At 53.4% G+C, this 6,000-nt stretch overlaps 1 long non-coding RNA gene across 1 annotated transcript; it reads left to right on the plus strand.

Annotated features, from left to right (window-relative positions):
- The first annotated feature begins 692 nt into the window (after positions 1-692).
- On the plus strand, positions 693-1,315 carry LOC113881538. Its single transcript, XR_003508055.1, has 2 exons — positions 693-804; positions 1,080-1,315. It is a non-coding gene; the product is annotated as an uncharacterized LOC113881538 (long non-coding RNA).
- Positions 1,316-6,000: the final 4,685 nt, after the last annotated feature.

The raw sequence follows: 6,000 nt of genomic DNA on the forward strand, positions 1-6,000 counted from the left end.
GACCAACAGCCAGGGCGGTTGCTCCTTTGTGGGGTCAGACAACCAAGGCCTGCAGAGGGGGAGAGAGAAGCACATCCTCAGATCAGGGGCAAGGACGCCGGGGTCCAGGGTGCTGCGGAGTATGCCCTGGACACAGCCGGGCTCGGAGGCCACGGCAAGCAGGATGGGGCTGGATGCTGTCCTGCAGATGCCGGGCGGCGTGCCCTCTGCACACTAAGGGCGGGGCCCAGCCTGCCCACCCCAGCCCCGCAGACATCTCTGGGCACCTCACGTGTCAGATGCCACACTGAGGCCAGGCCCCCGCTGGCACCCCTCTCCTTTGCCTGCCCCCCCTCCCACAAAGTCCCTGCTCCACTGTTCAGCCGAGACTTCCTGGTCTGCGGTGAAGGATGGGAGGGCCTGGGGTTTTCCAGACAGTCTGAGTTGTGGGTTCTGATCTCTTCCTTAAAAAAAAAAAAAGAATAAGCCAACACTGTAGCCTTGCCTGCACGGTGTGGTCAGTGGAGTGGAAGCAAAGTCTTCATTTGGAGCCAACTCTTTCCTTTTTCTTTCCTTTTTCCTGAGACTTCCCAGGTGGTGCTAGTTATAAAGAACCCGCCTGCCAGTGCAGGAGACTCAAGAGATGCGGTTTCGATCCCTGGGTCAGGAAGATCCTCTGGAAGAGGGCATGGCAACCCACTCCAGTATTCTTGCCTGGAGAATCGCATGGACAGAAGAGCCTGGCAGGCTACAGTCCACGGGGTTGCAAAGAGTCTGACACGACCAAACTGACTCAGCACGAAAACACACGCAAGACGGGGGCAGGTGAAAGTGGGAGAGGGGAGGCGACCCGTGTCTCCTGAGGGCTTAGTCTTCCTTGAAAGGCAAGATTAGGTCACTTATTTATGTCCCTGCCCATCTGATGTGATGGGTGAGGCAGCTGGGGTTGGGGGGGTTGGAGTGGCCAGAATGAGCCGCCAGCCGGGGATGGGGCCACATCCCCAGCTGGCAAGCGGAGCCTGGAGCCTCTCCGGGGCTTGCTGTTGACACACCAACATCCTCCCAATGATGGTCTTATGAAGTCTATCCTCATTTTACAGATGAGGAGACCGAGGCTCAGAAGAGTTAAGTTCCCTCCCAAAATGGTGACTTCAAAGCTGTGGAGCCACTGTTACAGCAGCATCAGGGGGCTTCTGGATGACCGGACCGTTGGAGTGACCAGCCAGCCCCATTTGCCAGGGATTCTCCCAGGCTTAGCCATGCAAGTGTCACGGGAAAGCCCTTAATCTTGGGCAAATCCAGGGATGTTGGTCACACCATTAAATGCTCATCTGTCTCCTCTGTTCTTATTGCTTTTGATTTTCACAGCAACACACTGTTAACTTTAGCTGTTTTTGGCGGGGGGCAAAGAGAGAGAACCGCCCCAGAATGGAGCCCCCGGTTATGGGGGCTATTTGAGGATGATGGGGAGGAGAGTGCTGGGCACAGAGCTGGGAAGGCAACGAATGCCCACTCAATGCCCACTCAGCAACACTTGTTGTTACCCTGACCTGACATGGGGGGCAGGAGAAGGGGAACGGATACGGGAGTGAGGGCAAAACGGGGGACCCGGGTGGAGGGGAGGGAGCACCGAGTGCTGAGTTCCAGCCGGGCGGCCTGCCCACCCCCATCCACATCCTGGAGGCTGGACTGCTCTATGGGGCACAGGGGTGGAGGTCAGGTGAGGAAGCTCTGGCCAAGCAAGGATGTGGGGCAGGGAGGGTCCCCTTAGGGGATGTGAGGATCGCTGTCATAGTTGGGGGGTGGAGGCAGGGAAAAGCAGAGGACCTCTGGGGGCTGGGGGTGGGGGGGTAGAAGAGGTTTCGGGCAGTCTGTAAGCTGTAAGCCGAGTACCGGGTCTGCCACGTGCCAGGCGTCTGTCTGTGCTTTCCCGCACTCAACCCGTCGAGCCTCCGAATCCCAGGAGGTAGGTATCTTCCTGGTCCTCAAGATCTCCGTCTTAACAAATGCGAGTAAAGGCACAGATGAGTAAAGAAACCTGTCTAAGGTCACACGGGGAGACACGATGGAGCTGGGGTTCCCATGTGACTGACGGTCGAGGAGGAGAGGTGTTTTCCCTTCCTTCCTTCCCTCCTTCCCTCTTGCCTTCCTTTCTTTCTCTCCCTCCCCTTCCCTCCCCTTCTTCCTCCTCCTCCTTTTAAAATGATGCAGCCTTTTCTTGACCCACCAGGCTAGGTGGGTCGAGTCTAGGCAAAGTCTTCTTTTCCAGCCAGCCCCTGTCCGCTTCCTTTTTCACTTTCTTCCCCAAAGGCTGGGAGAGGGGACTATTTCAGCGCCCCCACCCTTTCCTGACTCAGGCCCGGTCGGGCAGTCGGGCTGAAACGCGGAGAGAGACGTGGTGACTGGTGTTCCGGGTGAATGTGAGTGTGAGATAGGTGAGCACGGATGAAAGCCGCTCCAGGAGAACATCCGGATCCTGGAGCCTGCCGACCGCCCGCCCCGCCCTGCGAGTCCACGTCTAAAGCCCCGATCGTCTCCACGGCCGGTCTCCATCAGGAGCCCGGGGAGGGCGCACACCCTGAGGTCAGCCGCTGGCTCCGTCCCCGCCCGCTGCCCGGGAGGCAGCCTCCGGGCATCCTCTGCACCTGCATCTGGTGGGAAATTGGGGGTGGTAGGTCAGGAGGGAACCTGCGCAGGGCGTGGGTTCCCTGCCCTGGGCAAGCTCCGCCTCCGCCCCGGCCCTCTTGACAAAGACCGCCCGTGAGTCAGCGCTCAGGCCCCGCCCCACCCGCGGGGCGCTCTGCCCAGCGCCACCCCGGCCGCCACCTCCTCACCCTCATCCGTGACTCACCTGTCTCCCGCTGGCCCCCATCGCCGGGTCTCCTCCGGGCTCGTCCAGGGACCGGCCCTGCTGGGAACCGCAGGACCGCACCACGTGGCTGACCGGCCTGCACATCAACGCACTGAAATGAATGGACAAGACAGGCCCAGGACCAGCATCCGCTTCTGAGCGCTGAGGACTCGGTTCACATCGCTTTCTCACTGGAAGTTCTCTTTTTGTCAGCACGTTAGGGAATTGGACATAACGCCTACAGAGAAGCCGTTTCTAGGTAGAAAGCACTTTAGGGAGTGCCTGAAACTGCAGAGCTGTGGCAGGTATCTGTGTGAATGCAGCCCACCACAGCAGGAGTAACTGAGGCTGAAATCAGTCTTTCTGAGTGCGTGAGTGAAAGTCGCTCAGTCATGTCCGACTCTTTGCAACCGACTCTTTGCAACTGTATAGTCCATGGAATTCTCCAGGCCAGAACACTGGAGTGGGTAGCCTTTCCCTTCGCCAGGGGATCTTCCCAACCCAGGGGTTGAACCCAGGTCTCCCACACTGCAGGTGGATTCTTTACCAGCTGAGCCACAAGGAAAGCCCAGTCTTTTTAGCTCAGTAGAAAATTTATCGAATAAATGAATACAAATTCTGTTTTTAGGTCTGATGTTTGAGCAAGTGTAGACTGAGAATTCTCTGTAATCTGAACATCACTACTGATGCAAAAATGTGATTATTCCAATCTAATCTGGCTTGAAAGGTGGAGCAGTTTGAGATCAGGAATAGATCATGAGACCAAGATGAAAGAATCAGCGACTCTCTGCAACACTTGGCTAAAGGTAGGTTGCACAGATTGCGCACTGCGCAACTGCGCAACTCCAGAAGGCGCTCTTCCTAGTAACCACAATACGCAGAGTGTTTTGCAAAGCAATGGCCCTGGGTGACACTTTTCCCAATCCTTTAGTGAGGGGTGTATGGGAAAGTCCCTGGTGGTCCAGTGGTTAAGACTCAGTGCTTCCAGTGCAAGGGATGCAGACTCGATCCCCGGGTGGGGAACAAAGATCCCACAGGCTGTGCTGTGTAGCCAAGAAAATAAATTAAAAAATAAAAAGCTACTGCCAGAACAAAACAGTGCATATTATTTGGAGTTCATCTTTGTGTCTATTTAGGCTTTCCTTAACTGTTTAGCAAATTCCATATATAATTCATTCATATGGATTCAGCCAATTCAGAAATTTTTGTTATGAAATGATCACAGGTATATAGGAAGTTGAAAAGCAGTATACAAGAAGGTCCCAGTGTACACTTTATACACTTTATCGAGTTTTGCTCAATGATAAAACTAGACATAATATCTAATATGAAAACCAGAAAGTTGCCATTATTACAATCCACTGAGCTTATTCAGATTTCAGCAGCTTTACATGGAGTTGTGTGTGTGTGTGTGTGTGTGCGTGTGTGCGCGTGCACTTCAGTACAGTTTCATCATAATAAACTGGTGGTACATTCTGGTAAACGCCTCCACAATGAACATACAGGAAACCATTCCGCATCCAAGGACACGTCCCACCTATTACACCCTCCTCTGTTCCTAACCTCTGGTGGCCGCTAAGTGGTCCTCTGGCTCTATAATTTCATTTCAAGACTGTTATATAAATGGGGATTTAATCTTTTAAAAAACTGCTATTTTTTTCGGGGGGGGGGGCAATCATTTTTTAAGTAATTCTTTTGTTACAAAGTTCTGACTTAAAGATTTCTAGGTAAGTATTCCTCGGGAGAAGTGCTTGAACTAGGGAGACCCAGCTATTAGGGATCAAGAATACGGTGCCTGGAGGGACAGCAGAAACCAGGAGAGCACTTATTAAGCACCTGCTGTGTGCCAGGCCCTGTGCTCAGGCTTCATGTGGGCTGCTGATAGAATGGGGCCTTGAGAGGCGGACTCCTCCTTGGGGGTCGTCCCCACTCTCCCCCAACACACACTTTTTACAGCTTCTGCACACGAGCTTCTCGTTGGGTCACTGTCGCTCCAACAGCAGGGGTGTGTCTTGCTGCTCAGGGAGCAGCTCTCGGGCCTGCTTGTGGCTCTTGCGTTGCTCTCGCTGCTGAGCCCGAACGCCACGAGGGAGCTGGACACAGGTGGCCTTCATCACTGGCATCACTTCCGGAGCCATTCAGCGGCATCGGGTTCTCACCTCTGAAGATCTGCAGAGAAGCCCTCGCAGCATCACTTCCTGGAGCCATTCAGCGGCATCGGGTTCTCACCTCTGAAGATCTGCAGAGAAGCCCTCGCAGCGGCTCTTGGCGCCCTTGGAACTTCCAGGAATTAAAGGTCAATGGAGAGGAGCTCACTTTCCCAAGTCCCCAGATGTGGATGAGTTTAGGAAGTTCCCTTCTTAAGGTTATTAAGGCTCAGTGGCCTGGTGAGCCCAGGTCTCCAGGGAGGTAATGTAATTTGCCCAGTATCTGGGAGCTTTGGGCTGAATTGGCACAAACTGGTAAACGGGGACATTAAACCAGGGATGAATTACAGGCACCTCCGGGTTCTCAGGTCCAGAGGGCTCTGAAAACAGGAGTGAACGTGACAGGTCTGACCAGTTAGGCGCCGTGTGGCCTGAAGTAAAGTCATCTGCTGAATGTCACTTTGGATCCCATGTCGCACCCTGGTTTTGTGACGTCTCTACCTATTCATCAGTGGGGCTATACCTGATGCAGAGCAGGTACAGCCTCGGTGTGTCAGCCTTGTCTGAACACCAGCGAATATATTCCAGCCAGTCTACAGGCGGAGTCTTCCGGTATGACAGTCCAGTGGTATAGAGATTGAATATTTACAACCATTTTGAAGTTGGGACACCTGTTGTTGTTCGGTTAGCATGGTGGCCAAGAAGGTCATGTTGCCTAACATTTATACTTTATTTATTTAGGCGAATAATAATTGATGGTGTTGGTGAGATTTTGTTGGACTAAAAAAACTGGAGGCCCCTTGAACACTGCCACAGGAGATAGCTTGCATTTAACCATTGTTTCTAAGCTAGAATCTGAGGCCATAGAGCCAGAAGTCAAAAAGACTGATATTTGGTTCTCACCTAAGGAGAGAAACAGTCACTGTGTCATTGTCACCGGGCATGTTGACAACCGTGCAATTACATTCACCCCAAGTGGTAGACAGCTTGGATGACTTTAGAAATTTTGCAGATGGTGACTGC

Source organism: Bos indicus x Bos taurus, chromosome 23, assembly GCF_003369695.1.
Source record: "Bos indicus x Bos taurus breed Angus x Brahman F1 hybrid chromosome 23, Bos_hybrid_MaternalHap_v2.0, whole genome shotgun sequence".
Lineage (NCBI taxonomy): Eukaryota > Metazoa > Chordata > Mammalia > Artiodactyla > Bovidae > Bos > Bos indicus x Bos taurus.